Source organism: Dermacentor albipictus, chromosome 9 (genome assembly GCF_038994185.2).
Source record: "Dermacentor albipictus isolate Rhodes 1998 colony chromosome 9, USDA_Dalb.pri_finalv2, whole genome shotgun sequence".
Classification (NCBI taxonomy): Eukaryota; Metazoa; Arthropoda; class Arachnida; order Ixodida; family Ixodidae; genus Dermacentor; species Dermacentor albipictus.
In genome coordinates this window covers 32,528,458-32,549,287 of record NC_091829.1, presented here as the reverse complement: position 1 = coordinate 32,549,287, position 20,830 = coordinate 32,528,458, and the positions used below count along the sequence as shown (strand labels likewise).

Sequence of the window (20,830 nt, the reverse complement as noted above, 5' to 3'; positions counted from 1 at the left end):
GTCCTGGGCGTTGCACGTCGTCGTCTTCTGGCCTTATGGCCCGCGCTGTTATCGGTCTTTTTATTTTTGTGTGTGCGCGTAACCACGCGTTTGTCGTAATTTTCAGCAACGGTGCGAATGGCCAGGTCGTCGTTGCGTGACGCAGGTTCGAGACCCGATGTTCGAGGTGAACCTCTCCAGCCTGGGTCCGCGGCTGTTCGGTAGTCTCCCACCAAGTTGCTCCCGATCTTGTACTGTCGTTCCAAGTCCGGTGAGGGGGGGAGATCCTCGCCATCATCGTCACTTCTGGTGAGCACGTTGCTCTGGAAGCATATATACAAAAAGAAAAATTGAGAATGCTGGCAACTCCTTTTGGCAGAAACAATAGCTTGTCGCGTGTTTTGCTCAGGTTTCGGGAATTTGAATACTGTTAGATAGACAGTCGATGCTACGGACTGCTGCAAGGCGAAATTTCCGGAACCTGGTTCCTAGCGTCGCTTACGTGCTAGGAAGCCCACGCGCTAAGAGCCGCGCAGTGCAGCATCGAAACTAACTATAGTACAATTTATTTATTTATTTACAGTACGTTACAGGTTCCTCGTCGAAACAATGTATAAGGGGGCTTTACGTTGTTAATTACAACATATAGTGATGATACACAATGTGCGGTAAAAAGCGAAGTTACACTCAAAATACAACGCATCGGAACGTGGGAAACATTACAACATGCCCTAAGCTGTCTACGAAAAAATACCTGTAATCACAATGCGCATCGTCACGCGAGGATACAAGTACTACAGTTCATATAAGCTAAACTACAAGATATTATCTTAATGTTCAAACGCCGCAATGTTCTCACGCGGGAGCGCGTACGTCTAGCTGGCGTTCGGTGACAAAAGCGCAGCGCAACCAACGTGCTCCATGCGGGAGGATTCTAGCCAGAAAGAGCAACCTATATTATGGCCTGTGTTCTTAATTGCACAGAACCCTGAAGGTTTCAAATATTGACCTTTGAGTTGCATACTACTACTTCGTTAAGGCAATGAATGTTTGCAAATAGCATTAGTACAAGGAAGGAATCGACACAGTATGCGAATTTTGATACAGACACGATTGCGCATCTGCTCCGATTACAAGGTACACATCAAGCTAGCCTAACGAAACGGTTCGTATGGACTACCGAAATTTAAATAATGTGAGAATGAATGCCTATTTATTGAAAATCGGCTATATTTCACATTGGAATCCCTGCACCATAAGCATAGCTAGAAGCGTGACCAGAGAATAACCGATTAGGGTGGCTGGTAACGTAATTGCATGGAATCTATTTGCTATGTAGGCAGCGTTTAAGCGTGGAGTAGTAGTCACCAGTGTTCGTATTGAAGTCTTCATTAGAAGCACATCTGCAAATGCAGGTGAACTTGGAAAGTGAACAATCTGTTCGAATAGTTTCAGAGCTGTTCACGTTTGCATTTAAGCTGATGTTGCCACCGATTGTGCTTTGTGAAGTTCGGTACTAGCAAATCATTGCGAAACTCAGAATTAGGCCGGAAATGTCCAGCTCACAAAAGAAAAATAGTTTACAGTTTACAGCATGCTACCGTTACTAGTCTGCCCTTTTCATTTTGCTGTGGTACCCTGCGTCGCAGGCCACTGGCAACGCTTTGAAAGTGAGCCGGGGCTTTCGCGCGTTCTGTAACATCGTCCATGTTGAGTGTGCGTCGGTAATGCGCTTCGTGCCTCGTGGTTGGCTTCTCCGGGGACACATGTCGTACCTGGAAGCCATGTCGCACTAACCGACCTCTGGATGAGCAAGCCAAAACGCGCTGTTGCGTCCCAGTGCGGCCGTGAGAGGCGCGCCGAGTTCCGCCTGCAGACCGCGGCTGCCTTGGAGTTTGTTTGTTGGAGATTTCAGCACTTGGAACTCACCTTTTCTATTCTTTTACAAATTCTTTAGAGATTCAATGCGCCTTAGAGCGCAGCCTTGCGCGTCCGAGTAACCAAAGCGGTTCACTTCTTTACGTCGACATCTACAGTGAGAGATCGCCAATTGTGAGTTTCAAATATTGTGGAAACGTCGCGTCACTGACGTAAGATAATGTCAAAACGTAGCAAAACAAACATATCTTCCCCTATGAGTGGCCGAGCCACTTAAACAATATGTTTTTGCACTTCAAAATGCAGAGCAAGAAGGTGACACCCTGCTGGCCAGGAGATATCCGAAGTGGAGCAGCCGGCTGCGTGGAGACATCACAGACTGTTGTCCATGTTGCTCGCATTTGGCACCTGTGGCCTGACAAGAGCGTGCGGCAGTGGATTCTGTTCACCTCTCTGCTCCAGTAGCCAGGTAAACCTTGGAGTGATACCATGGCCAGAGGGAGAATCGCAGCCTTCGCGCCTTGAAGAACTTATAAATTCTAAGCGGTAAACAGTTACATCCACCTTGCAGTGCAGTCAGCAATAATTCCGTGCCCTTCATTCCTCCATTTATTTATTCAGTTCATCACCATTATTACCCCCATCACCACCACCACCACCACCACCACAATCATGTGGTAAGGGAATACATCTACTTGTGACGGCGGATCCGGATCATGAGACGGAAATAATCAGAAGAATAAGAATGGGCTGGGGTGCGTTTGGCAGGCATTCTCAGATCATGAACAGCAGGTTGCCATTATCCCTCAAGAGAAAAGTGTATAATAGCTGTGTCTTACCAGTAATCACCTACGGGGCAGAAACCTGAAGGCTTACGAAAAGAGTTCTACTTAAATTGAGGACGACGCAGCGAGCTATGGAAAGAAGAATGATGGGTGTAACGTTAAGGGAAAGGAAAAGAGCAGATTGGGTGAGGGAACAAACGCGAGGAAATGACATCTTAGTTGAAATCAAGAAAAAGAAATGGGCATGGGCAGGACATGTAATGAGGAGGGAGATAACCGATGGTCATTAAGGGTTACGGACTGGATTTCAAGGATAAGGGAAGCGTAGCAGGGGGTGGCAGAAAGATAGGTGGGCGGATGAGATAAAGAATGTTTAAGGCTAATAGCGCAGCTCAGGATGAGCAAAAAAGGAAGGAGGTAGGGGTTATCAATTAAACAGTTATGCCATACCAACTCGCCCAAACTGCCACGCTTTTGAGATAAAGAAGTTTGCAGGGACGACATGGCCACAACTAGTACATGACCGGCGTTGTTGGAGAAGTATGGGAGAGGACTTTGCACTGCAGTGGGCGTAACCAGGCTGATGATGATAATGATGATGATGCGTTTTCTGGAACCCTTGATATCGCGAGACTTCTCGAGTAAAGGGCCAGCAGCTTCTCAAGCATGATGTCACCTTTATCTTTCATTAAACCAACTGTTATTGCAGCTTCTCCTGCCGCTTTTCCCCGTTTCATGTTTTGCAAGCCCCTTCTAACTTCATCGCTAGTTATAAAAGGATCCTCTGCAACCTGTTAATTACTGATTAGAATGGATGTATCGTGGCTCCTCTGGGTATTGTACAGGTCAGTATAGTGTTCTTCCGCTGCGTGTACTATAGCTTCGGAATTGCTGATGATAATTGCCTGCTTATCTTGCAGTGCATACATCTTAGCTTTTCCTATGCCAAATTTTTTTCTCACTGATTTTATGCTGCGTCCATATTTTACTGGTTACTCAGTCTTTCTTACGTTTATTGTCTCCTTATTGTCTCTTTGTTGATCAGTTTTGAAAGGTCCGCTAATTCCATCTCATCTCTTTAGTTGGACACTTTCATTCTTTGTCTTTTCCTTATTAGGTCCTTCCTTACTTGGGAGTGCTTACCTACTGGTTGCCTTGGTGACTTACCTCCTACTTCATTTGCTGCTTCTGAAGCTAGCCTAGTTACAATTTCATTCATTTGCTATAGGCCATAATCTGTCTTTTCTAAGGATACATATTTGTTTGAAAATACCAGCCTGAATTGGTCTGCTTTTACCTTTACCCATACTATTTTCTTCGTACCGTGTTCTAGCAGTGATAGGATTTGTCATGCAAGATAATAATGTGATCGCTAGTTATAATTACTTTTCGGTTAGTTTTTATTAAACAATTATTAAACAATAGCGTGTTAAACAATAGCGTGTTAAACAACAGCGTGTTAGTCACAATTTATTGCTAAGAATAACGAAAAGCATTTGCGTACTCGGGTTAAGTGGTCATGAAATCGTTTTATATGTGATTACTTTGGCAGAGCGGAAGGCAATGGAAAGATTACAATGGTGCACGTCACATCTTCGATGCGCTCACCTTGCTGGTTTGAATCGTGTAGTGGACTCCCTGCTGCCTCCCCCGCTTGACCTGGTGGCGACGCACGGAAGGTCAGCATCATCTTTGCCCGAAAGATCGGCGCACGACAGGAACACGTCGATCTCGTGCCGTTTGTTCCCAGTGCCATTGAAAGAGAAAGACAACGCACACATATGTGCGAAGCACGGTGAAAGAGGTGAGGACACCAATCCTTGACCTGTTCTGTACACCATCAGGGAGCCAGCTTAGCACAGAGCCAGAAGGGCTTTTAGCAGTACACTCGCACAGATCCGGTGTGATCACTTCTGAAAGTAATCGCACGAGAAGTGATTGCCCCAGATGTTGCTCCGACACTCTCCCCCACCGTCCACGCCTGGATGATGGTTATTCACCTACGTAGTCCAATATACAACAACGCCAGATGAAGCGCAAAGGTACGGGGCGTGGTGTTTTGTGGCAGGACATTAATCGGCTAATGGGCAATAAATGAAGGACAGTAAAAGAAAAAAAAACTGGGCAAATTGAACGAAGCATGGGGACATAGCGTCAATTCCCAATTACTTAATAATTCTGGAATAGACGAGGATAAATACTATGTCTCACCAAATGTGAAAATCAAAACGAAAGAACCACAATGGTAGGTTGTGCAGAAGTGCCTATGTCATGCAATCCCCGAACCCGTAATTCCCCAAGTGACAGCGCCGGCGGTGCCATGCGCTACGCATGCAAAGCAACCCCCATATGTTTTTTAGCTCATTTCTGCAGTGTGATTTTTTTACGGTGAATACGGAATCTTTTATTACTTCAGCCTTTCGGTCAATGCTGTGAGCCTGAAAAGAACACCTTGCCCATGGTCATTCTACCTTTCCGTTACGCAGCATGCAGTTTTTCCTACGCTATCTACGATGACTGATTGGGGAATGTCGTAGATTACCCCTAAGCCCGTGCCATGCAAGCTGTGCGGTGTTTCAGATTAGTTTTTGCTGGAAGTATCAATTCCTCGTTATCGCCCTACCACAATTTTGGTACCGGAATTACCCCATGTATATCAGTGCACTGTGCTACCTTTCTTTATTTTGAGATTTACTGTTAAACGTAAGGGGGGGGGGGATCTCCCTTGTAAGACCAAGTCGACAGAATAAGAGAGAAAGGTGGACTAATAACAAGCAGAAGACTAAGGTAACGTTCAATTACCTAGCAACATAGTGAAAATTCGCTATTGTTAGTCAGCCTCAAAAATCAGTATAAGAATACCCATATCGAGATCAATAAGTCAATGGATACAGTGATCGTGCCAAACAAATTTACAGAAAAAATTAATATAGGCTGGAACGCATACGCCACGAATTACGAAATCATGAGACGCAGATTACCGGAATCTTTGAAGTATATGCAATCATTGCTTCCTGCGGGTGCTGAAATACTGAGCAGAAACTGGCATCAACAAAGAACATTCAGAAGAAAACCATCGCACCTCTCGTTCAGGGAAAGCAAGACAGCAAAGTGCATTGTTAGACTAAACTCTAATTCTAGTTGACATTAAGAGCGATAGATGGAGCTGGGCGGGCCATGTAATGGGTAGTCTAGTTAACCGCTGGTTTGGAAGTGCTTCCGAAGACGGCCGGCAATTAGGTATGGTATGGAATGAAAATTAAGAAGTTCGCAGGTGTAAGATAGAATCCGCTCATGCAAGACAAAAGTTTATTGGAAATTGCTTGGAGATGAGATTAACAGGCTGCTGGTGATGATGATGATGGCTTTATTTTCCTCTTGAGGTTAGCTTTGTTTTTCATTGCTTAACTTTGTACGATCACGCTCGCTGATAGACGCAATGAAATGCAATAGGCAAGCAGATGAACAAGGGGGTAAGTTTGTGCATTAACCAACAAAATTAAGCTCCTAATACTCGAGACGATAGGGAATTGGAGACGGCGGAGTGGTTTGTTAGAGGTAGCCATTATTCTGATTGATATTAAGAGGAAAAGATGAGCTGGGTAGGCTGTGTGACACCAAGGGCAGTTAACCGCTGGTTTAGAAGTGCTTCCGAGGACGGAAGGCAATTAGGTATAGTATGGTATGGTATGGAACTTAGGAAATTGGCAGGCGTAAGATAGAATCAGCTGGTGCAAGACAAAAGGTCATTGCAAATTGCTGGGAGATGACATATAGAGGCTGCTGGTGATAATAGCAATAGTTTCTTTTTTCTTTTGAGGTCAGCTTTCTTTCTATTACTTAAATTTTTAAGGTCAGGCTTGCTTATAGACGCAATGAAATGCAACAGGGAAACAGACAAACACATGCGGTAAGATGGGGCAATAACCTAGAAATTTAAGCTACAAATACTCGAGACGATAGGAAATAGGACACAGCGAAGTGGTTTGTTAGAGGTAGCCATTATACTGTTTGATATTAAGAGGGAAAGATGCGCTGGGCAGGCTATGTAACGCGAAGGGCAGTTAACCGATGGTTTGGAAGTGCTTCCGAGGATGGCAGGCAATTAGGTATGCTATGGTATGGAAATTAGGAAATTGGCAGGTGTAAGATGGAATCCGCTGGTGCAAGACAAAAGGTTATTGGAAATTGCTGGGAGAAGACATAAACAGGTTGCTGGTGATAATGATGACGGCTTTAGTTTTCCCTTGAGGTCAGCTTTGTTTTCCATTACTTAATATTTCACGATCACGCTTGTTGAAAGACGCAGTGAAGTGCAACAGGCAAGCAGACAAACAAAGGCGGTAAGTTGGGGCAATAACCTATATACTTAAGCTATATATATTCGAGACGATAGGAAATTGGAGACAGTGGAGTGGTTTGTTAGAGGTAGCCATAATTCTGTTTGATATTAAGAGGGAAAGATGAAGTGCGCAGGCTATGTAACGCGAAGGGCAGTTAACCGATGGTTTGGAAGTGCTTGCGAGGATTGCAGGCAATTAGGTATGGTATGACATGGAAATTAGGAAATTGGCAGGCGTAAGATAGAATGAGCTGGTGCAGGACAAAAGGTTACTGGAAATTGCTGGGAGATGACATAAACAGGATTCTGGTGATGATGATGACTGCTTTAGTTTTCCCTTGAGGTCAACTTTGTTTTCCATTACTTAAATTTTCACGGTCATGCTTTTGATAGACGCAGTGAAATGCAACATGCAAGCAGACAAACAAAGGTGGTAAGTTGGGGCAATAACCTAGAAATTTAGGCTACAAATACTCGAGAGGATAGGAAATAGGAGACAGCGGAGTGGTTTGTTATAGGTAGCTATTATTCTGTTTGATATTAAGAGGGAAAGATGCGCTGGGCAGGCTATGTAACGCGAAGGGCAGTTAACCGATGGTTTGGAAGTGCTTCCGACGACGGCAGGTAAAATTAGGTATGGTATGGTATGGAAATTAGGCAATTGGCAGGTGTAAGATAGAATCAGCTGGTGCCAGACAAAAGGTTATTGGAAATTGCTGGGAGATGACATAAACAGGCTGCTGGTGATGATGATGACGGCTTTAGTTTTCCCTTGAGGTCAGCTTTGTTTTCCATTACTTAAATTTTCACGGTCACGCTTGTTGATAGGCGCAGTGAAATGCAACAGGCAAGCAAACAAACAAAGGCGGTAAGTTGTGGCAATAACCTAGAAATTTAAGCTATAAATACTCTACAAGATAGGAAATATGAGACAGCGGAGTGGTTTGTTTGAGGTAGCCATTGTTCTGTTTGATATTAAGAGGGAAAGATGAACAGCGCAGGCTATGTAACGCGAAAGGCAGTTAACCGATGGTTTGGAAGTGCTTCCGAAGACGGCAGGCAATTAGATATGGTATGGTAGGGAAATTAGGAAATTGGCAGGTGTAAGATAGAATCAGCTGGTGCAAGACAAAAGATTATCGGAAATTGCTGGGAGATGACATTAACAGGCTGCTGGTGATGATGTGCACGGCTTTAGTTTTCCCTTGAGGTCAGCTTTGTTTTCCATTACTTAAATTTTCACGGTCACGCTTGTTGATAGGCGCAGTGAAATGCAACAGGCAAGCAGACAAACAAAGGCGGTAAGTCGTGGCAATAACCTAGAAATTTAAGCTATAAATACTCGACAAGATAGGAAATAGGAGACTGCGGCGAAGTTTATTAGAGGTAGCCATTATTCTGTATAATAATAAGAGGGAAAGATGAACAGCGCAGGCTATGTAACGCGAAAGGCAGTTAACCGATGGTTTGGAAGTGCTTCCGAAGACGGCAGGCAATTAGATATGGTATGGTAGGGAAATTAGGAAATTGGCAGGAGTAAGATAGAATCAGCTGGTGCAAGACAAAAGATTATCAGAAATTGCTGGGAGATGACATTAACAGGCTGCTGGTGATGATGATGACGGCTTTAGTTTTCCCTTGAGGTCAGCTTTGTTGTCCATTACTTAAATTTTCACGGTCACGCTTGTTGATAGGCGCAGTGAAATGCAACAGGCAAGCAGACAAACAAAGGCGGTAAGTTGTGGCAATAACCTAGAAATTTAAGCTATAAATACTCGACAAGATAGGAAATAGGAGACAGCGGAGTGGTTTGTTAGAAGTAGCCATTATTATGTTTGATATTAGGAGGGAAAGACGAACTGCGGCGGCTAAGTAACGCGAAGGGCAGTTAATCGATGGTTTGGAAGTGCTTCCGACGACGGCAGGCAATTAGGCGTGGTATCGTATGGAAATTAGGAAATTAACAGGTGTAAGATAGAATCAGCTGGTGCAAAACAAAAGGTTATTGCAAATTGCTGGGAGATGACATAAACAGGCTGCTGCTGATGATGATGACGGCTTTAGTTTTCCTTTGAGGTCAGCTTTGTTTTCCATTACTTAAATTTTCACGGTCACGCTTGTTGATAGGCGCAGTGAAATGCAACAGGCAAGCAGACAAACAAAGGCGGTAAGCTGTGGCAATAACCTAGAAATTTAAGCTATAAATACTCGACAAGATAGGAAATAGGAGACAGCGGAGTGGTTTGTTAGAAGTAGCCATTATTATGTTTGATATAAGGAGGGAAAGACGAACTGCGCAGGCTAAGTAACGCGAAGGGCAGTTAATCGATGGTTTGGAAGTGCTTCCGACGACGGCAGGCAATTAGGTATGGTATGATATGGAAATTAGGAAATTAACAGGTGTAAGATAGAATCAGCTGGTGCAAAACAAAAGGTTATTGCAAATTGCTGGGAGATGACATAAACAGGCTGCTGCTGATGATGATGACGGCTTTAGTTTTCCCTTGAGGTCAGCTTTGTTGTCCATTACTTAAATTTTCACGGTCACGCTTGTTGATAGGCGCAGTGAAATGCAACAGGCAAGCAGACAAACAAAGGCGGTAAGTTGTGGCAATAACCTAGAAATTTAAGCTATAAATACTCGACAAGATAGGAAATATAGGAGACTGCGGCGCAGTTTGTTAGTGGTAGCCATTATTCTATATGATATTAAGAGGTAAAGATGAACAGCGCAGGCTATGTAACACGAAAGGCAGTTAACCGATGGTTTGGAAGTGCTTCCGAAGACGGCAGGCAATTAGATATGGTATGGTAGGGAAATTAGGAAATTGGCAGGTGTAAGATAGAATCAGCTGGTGCAAGACAAAAGATTATCGGAAATTGCTGGGAGATGACATTAACAGGCTGCTGGTGATGATGTGCACGGCTTTAGTTTTCCCTTGAGGTCAGCTTTGTTTTCCATTACTTAAATTTTCACGCTCACGCTTGTTGATAGGCGCAGTGAAATGCAACAGGCAAGCAGACAAACAAAGACGGTAAGTTGTGGCAATAACCTAGAAATTTAAGCTATAAATACTCGACAAGATAGGAAATAGGAGACTGCGGCGCAGTTTGTTAGAGGTAGCCATTATTCTATATGATATTAAGAGGGAAAGATGAACAGCGCAGGCTATGTAACGCGAAAGGCAGTTAACCGATGGTTTGGAAGTGCTTCCGAAGACGGCAGGCAATTAGATATGGTATGGTAGGGAAATTAGGAAATTGGCAGGTGTAAGATAGAATCAGCTGGTGCAAGACAAATGGATATTGGAAATTGCTGGGAGATGACATAAAAAGGCTGCTGGTTATGATGATGACAGCTTTAGTTTTTCTTTGAGGTCAGCTTTGTTTTCCATTACTTAAATTTTCATGGTCACGCTTGTTGATTGACGCAGTGAAATGCAACAAATGGAAAATCAGACATCCACCCGTTCGTAGCAATTGCTACGAAAGGGTGGATGTCTGATTTTCCCTTTATTCATTACTTCTCTCCACCTTGCGGGTTTCCGGAGAACTACTACGACGAAGCAGATGCTTTCAAGCTATTTTTCGATTTCGCCTGTCAGGAAGCGCACAACTGCGATTTTCTTCCTTCCCTGTTCTTATGGAGTGCTCCACCGGAAAAGTTCCAGTTGGCCTTGTTTGAAATTTCTGGTAGCCACAATATTATTCAGTTGGAATTGCGGGTGGAAGTAGCAAATTTTTTTCTGATTATTCCTTAATATAAGAAAACACTGAAATAATGTTTTGTAGCGTGTTGTTCCCACACCATTGCTAAGAATTACAAGCGTTGGCGTACTCGAGTTTGAAGTGCGTGAAATCGTTTCATAGGCGAATAATTTGTCAGCGCGAAAGGCAGGGGAAATGTTACGACGTAACAATTCACTTCTTCGATGCGCTCACCTTGCTTGATTAACTCGTGCAGCCGGACCCCGTGCTGCCTCCTCCGCTTTGACCTTTGATGACGCACGAAAGGCCAACATCGTCTTTGCCCGCCAGATGTGTGCACGGCACGACCAGGTCGATTTCGGGCCGTTCGTCCGGAACCAGTGAAAGAAGACAACAAGCGCGCATGTGAGACGCACGATGAATTGGGTGAGTACGAGAAACCTTACCTACTCTGTACACCATCAGGTAGCCAGCTTGGCACATTGGCAGAAAGGTTTTCAGCCGTACACTCGTACAGGTCCCGTGTAATCTCTTCCGAAAGTGATCGCCCGAGAAGCAATTGCGCAAGACGTTGCTTCCGAACCACTGGCCGTCCGCGCCTTGATGGTAGTTATTCACCTACGTATTCCCATATACAGCAACGCCAATTGAAAAGCAGAGGTACGGGCGTGGTGTTTTTTGGCAAGACAATAATAACCTCATGGGGCGTAAATGATTGACAGTAAAAGAAAAAGAGGCAAATGCAAGCGAAGCACACGAACATAGCGCCCATTTCCAACATATCCATCATTCTGGAAAAGGCGAGGGTAAATACTGTGTCTTATCAGAGGAAAGAAGCCAAACGAAGGAACCGCAATTGTAGGTTGCACAGAAGGGCCTAGACCATCCACTCCACGATACCGTAATTCTTCAAATGACAGCACATGAGTGCCGTGCGCTACTAACGCATCACAAACGTATCCGTCCTATTTTTTAAACTCATCTCTTTCGTATGAATTCATGCGCATGTATATGCAAGATTTCATTTTTTATCTTTCAGCGATTCCGGTAAGCCCGAAAACTCTACGCCAACACTATGTTCTAACATTTGGCGCTGGTTAATTGCACCTTTGCATAACGGAGCATGCAGTTTTGCCTGCGTTATGTCTGATGACTGATTGTCGAATGCCATAGAGTGCATCTAAGCCCATACCTCGTGAAGACTGCGGTGCTTGAGATTAGTTCAGCTAGAAAGATCAATGGTTCGTTATAAGCTTACCTGTATATTGGTTCCGAAATTACGGCATGTATAACCATTCCGCAGGATTGGCCAAGAATTGGCAGACACCGAGTGGAACATGCCAGCTTGTACAATATGTAAAACTTCTTGCGGTTATAAGACGTCGTTTTACTCGTAATCTATGACCTCTATGGTAAGACAGAGCCGACAACATGCAAGAGTAAGGTTGAACGTTAATATAAAGAAGGATAGAGTAACGTCAAGTTGCCTAGCAACAGAATGTCCATTCGCGATTGGTAGTCAGTCTCAGGAATCGGTGACAGAAAATGTTTATCAAAGCCAATCAGTGAAAGGCAGCCGTGATTAGGGAAGACCATTTACAATAAAATAAACGCATACGGCACGCAATGTGAAATTATGACTGGCAGCTTACCAGTATCTTTGAATTGTGTGCCATCATTGTTTTATGCAGGTGCTAAGATAGCGAGCAGAAACCTTAGGATCAACAAAGAACCTTGAGATGAAAAATGTACGACTTCTCGTTTAGGGACATCAAGACCACGGAGTGAAATTGAGGGCTAGCCGTTATTCGAGTTAACATTAAGCTGATAAGATGGAGCTGGGCGGGCCATGTAAGGTGTAGGGCAGATAACCGGTTGTTTATTAGAGTTACACAATTTATGTCACAGGAAGGGAAGTGCTAATCGAGGACGGCAGGCAATTAGGTGTGTGATAAAAACAGGAATTTGGAAGGCATAAAATAAAATGAGCTGTCGGAAGACAAGGGTTATTGAAAATTGCTGGTAGGTGACGTGCTGGAAAACTGCTGGTGATGATAATGTCTGTTTTATTTCTTTTCTTGATGAAAGTTCTTTTTTTAATTACTTATATTTTTACTGTCATGCATTTTTTGCATGAAAATTTTTGCAAGACGCAATGAAGTACAAATAGGGAAGCAGACGAACCAACGCTGTGACCTTGGACAATAACAAACAAAATTTACCGACAAATGCTCAAGAAGGCAGGTATAATTTCTTTTTCTTTGAAAGCGCGGATCAGGCGTTACATTACAGCTTTGTCGGTTGGTTTTTTGTCATGCGTGATCGCGGCATTAGTTGTGCTATCTCGTAAATATTTATTGTATCTCGGAATGAATGACATATGTTTGTTCTATTTTTTATTTATTTTGTCAGAAGATCGTGCTGGGCTTGCGTGCTTCGCTTTAATAGACCGTTTATGCACTGTCAGTATACACGTACTACATTACCAGCGAGGTCAAGTAAATATTTTTATCAGCAGTTCTATATTTGCGAAAAGGTGTGTGCGAGTACATAGTAAACAGATGCAGTCGAGAATCGGGAAAGATAACGTCGTAAGTGGGACAGCAAGGTGAATAGCAGAAACTAAATGCTTACGCTTCCCGCCCGCTGATTAGTTTGTCCAAAACGGTGCTACATGTATACAGTAAGAAGGGTTTGATATCCCTCCCTGTGAAATTCTTAGAAATTATGGGGTTTTACGTGCCAAAACCACTTTCTGGTTATGAGGCACGCCGTAGTGGAGGACTCCGGAAATTTCGACCACCTGGGGTTCTTTAACGTGCACCTAAATCTAAGCACACGGGTGTTTTCGCATTTCGCCCCCATTGAAATGCGGCCGCCGTGGCCGGGATTCGATCCCGCGGCCTCGTGCTCAGCAGCCTAACACCATAGCCACTGTGCAACCACGGCGGGTTCCCTGTGAAATTCTCTTGTCGGATATTTCTGTGCGTCCAAGGCTGTCAGAATGAATTGATAGTTTTCAACTACGTCTTTTGTCATCGCACGTCTAGTTAGAGCTCCGTTGAGGGCCTCTGTAAATTTTTGTAAGGCCCTAACGGTGAGGGTGTTACCCGCGCGACCAGAAAACAAGCTTAACACTGTAAACATTTTTACAGCGCAACGAAAGGCCGTGGAAAGAGTACGAAGCAGGTGATTATGTTTTCGATTCGCTCAACTTTCTGGCCAGGTTGTATAGTCTGGCCACATTTGTACTGCAGCCGCCCACGGCGCACGAAACGCCAGCATCGTTCTGTCCCGACGAGTACCACGACACGGCCACGCCGATCACGTGATCGTTGATTCTCGGCACCAATGAAAAAGGAGAAAAAGAGAAGACATCGCACGCTTATGTGAGAAGTAGGCTGGAAGAGATGAGAACACGAAACCTTGACCTCCTATTCTGCACACCATGAGATAGCGAAACCAGCAACGCTTTCGCTTTCGGCTGTATACGTGCACAGATCCGGTGTGATCTCTTCCCAAAGTGATTGTCCGAGAAGTGATCGCCCGAGATGTTGCTTCCGAACCACTGGCGGTCAGCGCCTCGGTGATAGTTATTAATCTATGTAGTCCCGGATACAATAACGCCAGTTTAAACCGTCCGTGGGGTTTTATGACAAGACATTAATAGGCTGAGTGGCAGTAAATGACGGACAGGGAAGGAAAAACAGGCAAAGGAAAGTTAAGCACATGGGCATAGAGCCAACTTCCAACAAATTAGTCATTCTGTAAAATTCGAGGATAAATGTCTCATCACAGCGACAAGACATGCACCGTTGTCATGCGATGATAATGTATAAAAAGCGAACCATCATATACATTTATCTAGGCTCGAGTTTCTCTCTCCGAATCGCTAATTTTTGTTAATATACAAGATTTGAGCTTCCTTGAGCTTTCGTCAATAACCATGTGCCTGGAAGTTGGACACCACGAGAAAATTCTCCTGACACTTGGCTTATGTTCAGTCGACCTTTACTTAACAAAGCATGCAGTTTTCCCTATGTAATGTCTACCCTCTGATTGTCGAATGTCGTAGATTTCACCTTCCACCCTTTCCGCTTAAGGCCCGTTGTGCATGCGATGAGCTTGGCTAGAAGGATCAGTTTTTGGTGGTAACCTTCAAGAGCTTTGGTGCCGACATTCTGATATGTATAAATATTCTTTTCTCAAATCTGGGAATTAGCGTTAAAGGTAAAGTATGAGTGCTATGGTATGACTGAGCCCGAGGAATGAAAGACAATTGCAAAATATTAGTATACATAGTACTATAAGGTAATGTTGAATTACCTTGCACGAGAACAACATTACCGATTGGTAATCAATTTCTACAATAACATATATCAAGGCAAATCATTCATTGGTGATCCTCATCAAGGGAAGGAAACACAGAGGGAAATAATATCGGTTGCATCGCACACGGAACACTTTATGAAATCATGATCTGCAGCTTACAGCTGTTCTTGAAATGGATACAATCACTGCATTCTGCGGGTAGTAACGTGAGACCCAGAGTGTTCGAGACTGTCAAGTAATATTTAGAAGATAAATGTTAAATATAACGTTTAGAAGCAGGAAGACAGCGATGTGGATTTTAAAGTCAGCAGGGGTAGCCCATATTTCATTTGACATTAGAAGGAAAAGCTGGAGCAGGGTGGAACATTCAGTGCCTAGGGCAGATAACCGGTGCATTATTAGAGTTACACGATGGGTGTCAATGGAAGAGAAATGCAGTCGAGGACGGCAGGAGTATAAGCGGTGTTATAATGTTACGAAGTTGTCAGGCATAACAGGCAAGCAGGTGGAGCATGGCAAGGGTTATTAGAAATTTCTGGGAGAAGACAGAACAGGCTGAGGATGATTAGGATGACAGGTGTTTTTGTTCGGGGTTCGGTTCGTTTTCGTTGCTTAGGTTTTTTGCGGTGACCTTCTTTGATAGATGGGATGAGGAACAACGCTTAACCAGATGATCCAACACGGTCATTTTGTGCAATAAGAAACAAAATTAAATGACAACTACTCGAGAAGAAAGCAGATATCACTTATCTTCCCCCAAGTACTCCACTGGGGCAATGCATTGCTTATATAGCGGTTATTTTTTGTAGAGCGTGAGTGTGTCTTTCGTCGCTCTATCGCAAAAAATTGTGGTACCCTGTAATGAATGCCGTAGCATTTATACTTCTAGTATCATTTATCTTGTTAGGATATCGAGCTATACTTGCGGACTTGGCTTCGATTAGTTCATTAATTCCCAATGAGTTTAATTGTATTATATAACCAAAGAGGCAAAGTCGTGAATAGTGTGTTTTTTATTCGTCAGAACGCAAGTGCAAATACATTGTAAGGATAAGGAGTAAATAATTGAGTAGGTTTACGAGGCTTCCGGATTATCAAGATGAAGAGGAGAGACTAAATGCTTGCGTAGCCTATCAACTTCTTATTTTGTTCTAAGTTGTGCAGTATATATATAATTGACTCATACAGAAGCAGCACCGCATATGAGACGTAATGAAATACGCAATGTCAATAAATGGTCCAGAGTAGAATTTTGTTTCCCATGTCGTCACGCTGCGGTACATTCTGCTATGTCCAAGTTCACCCAAGTTCTGCCTTCGAAATGTCTGACGCATGCCACACAAAAACGAAACTATGCAGATCCTCGGCATATGTTGAAATTTGTGCGAAGTAAAGGGTACAATCAAAAGTTATCCAACTAACGACGATTCGTACAAATGGGTTTACTTTCGTCCTGTTGAGCGTGTAAACCCATACAACGTTTACATTTACTCAGCAGAAAGACAGAGACTTTAATCTCATGGAACCTTTATCTATATTTGTATACTGCACTGTTCACAACCTGTTGTGAAATTCAAACAATGGATAAGGTGGATACACAGCCTAAGACATCTACCCAGCGATGTGACGAGGGCAAAGGCAACTCATGGTTGTCGATGCAAAAATGGCGATGAGAGGTGTACGCACAGAGAAGCGGGACACATGTTTGTGTACATTTTGGAGCATTTTAGAGCATTTTGGAGTGTACATTTCTTGCGGAACATACCGAGAGGATAGTCAGACAAGTGCATTGCAGAGTCCGTCTATGAGACTGTGCTAATTTATTAGGATGTCGACTCTCTTCTTCAGGGATACTTAGGTGCAGATATTACATGTTGATGTTTCATGTAGGAGTATATGTAATGTTTATTACGCAGAGCACCGGTGCGCACCGGCACTACTTTGCCGGTATTGGCACAGAGGTTATAATGCCCCGTTTGCTTGCCCTCCAACGCGACGCCCATTTAACACACACACACACGCACACGCACGCACACGCACGCACGCACACGCACACACACACACACACACACACACACACACACACACACACACACACACACACACACACACACACACACACACACACACACACACACACACACACACACACACACACACACACACACACACACACACACACACACACACACACACGCGCGCGCGCGCACGCGCACGCACACGCACACACACGCACACGCACGGTGCCCGAACTAACCTTAACCAGAGTTAAAGATAATGCAAATGCAACGTAGCTGGACAGAACAGAGGCAATGTTTGCCGTTGCTATGAGATAGTCAAACTTTTTTCATTCGACCTAATTAGATAATTAGTTTTAATTAATCAACCTTTCAAATAACATAACTAGATGAAAAGTGCCAATGAGAAAATTGTAGAGCGACAGATAAAACTCCCGGTACAGCTTTCTGTTCCTCAATACATCCTACATGAAAGTGTTTAACCTAGCGTGAAAGAAGCCTGCGAATACACGCAATTCTGTCGCGCGACTGGCGATTCGAGGGCCCAGTCGAAGCATTACCTTTATTCTGACCAACGACGTGGCATTTGCATATCTTATAATCCGGCTAAAGTTAGCTGGGAAGTTAGCTTCATGTTAAATTACACACACATTCTAAAATTTGAGCAAGCAGAAGCTTGCGCTTTTGAAGCTGCTTCTATTACGCTGTGCATATAGTTACGCTAGTTGCCACTGTGTGTAGATATCTGCTTGCCTGATTATCTCGCACCCATGTGATAGCTCCTGCATGGTTTTATCAGATCTTATCTCCTTTGCCGCGCAAAACATTCTGTGAGCGTGTCCGGGCGAGTCAGTTCAGAGGCATGCGTAAGAGATTGCGAAAGAGAGACACTGAGAAGTCAATGTACGATGACTATTCAAGGTTGAAGCACGACAAAAATGACGAGGACGTGATGGTGTAAGAACACGAACACTATGATGGAAGGCGACCGCGGCAAAGCGACGACATGGCCGCAACTGTGACTAATGCGACGAAGGTTAACTGTGACACCGACAAGACGGCGATGACATAACTACAGGGGCGTGAAGACGACATCACAGTAAAGAAACCAGTGCGATATCAAAGCGACAACAATGACTTCAACGGGACAGCGACATGTAAACGATCGCACCGACATGCGGAGTGCGACAAACACAAGATTACAAAACGACAGTAATATGACGACTACACGATGGTGACTATGACGGTGGTGGAATGACTGCTTAAGTGCTGTTGCAGAGAAAAAAAATGTGCATATACTATCCATAATAATTGCCAAATGAACAAACGAACGAGAGAAGGAACGGACAAACTAAATAACGAACGAAGGAAAGGGCCAACCGTTGACTAAACGAAAGATTGAACGAGCCTACTAGCGAATGACTGAACGAGTGAACGAACGAAACAAAGAATGAATTAACGAAGAACTGAGTAAGGAAGGAACGAACGAACAAACGAACTAACGGTTTGTGTGCTGAGTCTGACCACTGACCCTTGCTCGTCGGCCAACCACAAAAACGGGCGAAAGAGGCCAAAAAATTATTTGTTTAGAAGTTTACAAGCATAAACCTTCTAGAGCATGCGCTGCTGTTTTCGCCGCCGCTGCTGCTGCATGAGCAGCGGTGGCGGCGAAAGCACTCAATGGAAACAGTAAATGGAAACAGCCAATGGAAGCAGTCAATGGAAATAGTCAACGGAAACAGTCAACAGAGACAGTCGACGGAGACAGTCGATGGAAACAGTCAATGGAAACAGTCAATGGAAACAGTCAATGGAAACAGTCAATGGAAACAGTCAATGGAAACAGTCAATGGAAACAGTCAATGGAAACAGTCAATGGAAACAGTCAATGGAAAGAGTCAATGGAAAAAGTCAATGGAAACAGTCAATGGAAAGAGTCAATGGAAACAGCGAATGGAAAGAGTCAATGGAAACAGTCAATTGAAACAGTCAATGGCGACGCGCCCGCAGGGCCTGTTTACACTTGTGACCGTTTCATGCCGCATCACTTAGGCAGTCACGCCACCGGCCACACATTCATCATCACGTCGTCACGTCAACGTCGTTTTCTCGCACTATCGTTGTCCGTAGAATGTAGCTGTTGTTGATTATTGTTAATATATTGGCAGGTTAACATGTAATAATATAGACATAGAAAATTTGACGCGACAACTAAAGCGAAAGTGGAGTTCCCGAAAGCTGGAAACAAAAACGAACAAAAAAAGCGAAAGCACATTTTGCAGACAAATGTGGTCAGTAGCTATGTGCCCTGTGCGTCAAAGCAGAGTGCACATGGCCCTGAATGACCCTTTGCGCAAAGCTGCCGAACAGCGCTTTCTAAAAATTGCCATTTCCCCGTATGTGTCCCGTATACGTGTGATTGCAAATATTTAGTTATTTATTAGTAGGCCTATACTTCGCCCATTCAGGCATTGCACTAGGGGGGGGGGGGAGGGTTACATAATGGAAACACGAAGTATGCAGCGCATACAAGAGTGGGCATTATAGAGAGAAAAAATAAAGGTGTACAATTAGCGCAGTCGGCAGAATTAGCATGTCAAAGGAAACGCAGAGACTATACATTTCAATGACGGGTAAACACAGGTAAAGAAAATGTGAAACCCACCTTCGAGGTACACAAACAAACAAAGTGGTAACAAAATAGCAGCACTGGTAAGCACAGGTTCTAGTTCTCTGTGCACACACCTGTCAATGGCATTATTTCCTGTACAAGCATCACACGTGTCCTTCACCCTGTTCACATCGCTACACAAACGCCTCACACTGTGCATCCACCTGATTTCGTGTTTGTATTTCGGAGCGATTCTGAACGCTGTAGTGCACAAGTCTAAACGTTGTACAAGTATAAGGCTGTCTATAAATATTGCGTGGATTTATCAATGCATAAGGTGAAATCTAACAATTGTGTTAGCTGTAAAGCATTTATTAAGAATAGACTCACTCCAAATAGAACATGTGCGTCGTATCACAATTTTTTTTTAGTAATGCTGCCACGAGAGCAATGATAAAAAGCGGGATTAAACATCAGCAAATGTCAACCTGCTTGCAGTATGTCCTGAATACTATCAGCATGTTTTGAATTACGTTTGGGAATAAGGCACATACATGTTGTTTCTTTCATCTACACGACAACAAATTCAGGTACGGGGTGCACTGAAGAGGCAGCTGTAGTACATTTGTCTAACCACAGATTCGCCTTTCTTTTCGAGCACAAAAAAAAGGAAGCACTTACAGAAAAACCAGCGGATGGCACTTCTTGTGGCCGAAACACCAAAATTTATCAGAGCATAATTCAAAACAGTCACAAGAATTTTGCTCACCTTGTGTTCTAGGAAGCTTGCTCCAGCTGTCCGTCCCCGCGTTGTATGAACCAATAGAGCCACGGGGATGCCATCCATAATAGAGCAGCGATCATTGATAGATCCAATTCATGGTATCTTCAAAAAAGCGGTTTAGTTGTGTTCGCGCGTTCAAGGCTAAAACTATTCAGCAAAGCATGTGAGCACTCCTTCGCGCAACCACATCCACAGCTCGTGGCAAAAAGGCAGCCAACGCAAATTCTGCCTGCAATGTCGATACAGCGTACATCGCCCGTTATTAAGGTGGATACAATCTTCAAATACAAAGTAATGGCACAAATCAATATCTCGAAAAGGACGAAGATAACAAACGCTTAAGCTGCGTATGTTAAACAACTCGACCAAGTTGTATTTTTTTCATTATGAAAT

At 43.7% G+C, this 20,830-nt stretch overlaps 1 long non-coding RNA gene across 1 annotated transcript in view; it reads left to right on the top strand.

The window, feature by feature from the left end:
• Positions 1–1,676: 1,676 nt before the first annotated feature.
• Positions 1,677–20,830, top strand: part of LOC135912694 (uncharacterized) — a 38,756-nt gene continuing 19,602 nt past the window's right edge. Inside the window, exons 1-4 of the long non-coding RNA XR_010567753.2 lie at positions 1,677–2,031; positions 2,164–2,326; positions 4,195–4,446; positions 10,949–11,118. This is a non-coding gene — a long non-coding RNA (uncharacterized lncRNA). The remainder of the gene's footprint in view (positions 2,032–2,163; positions 2,327–4,194; positions 4,447–10,948; positions 11,119–20,830) is intronic.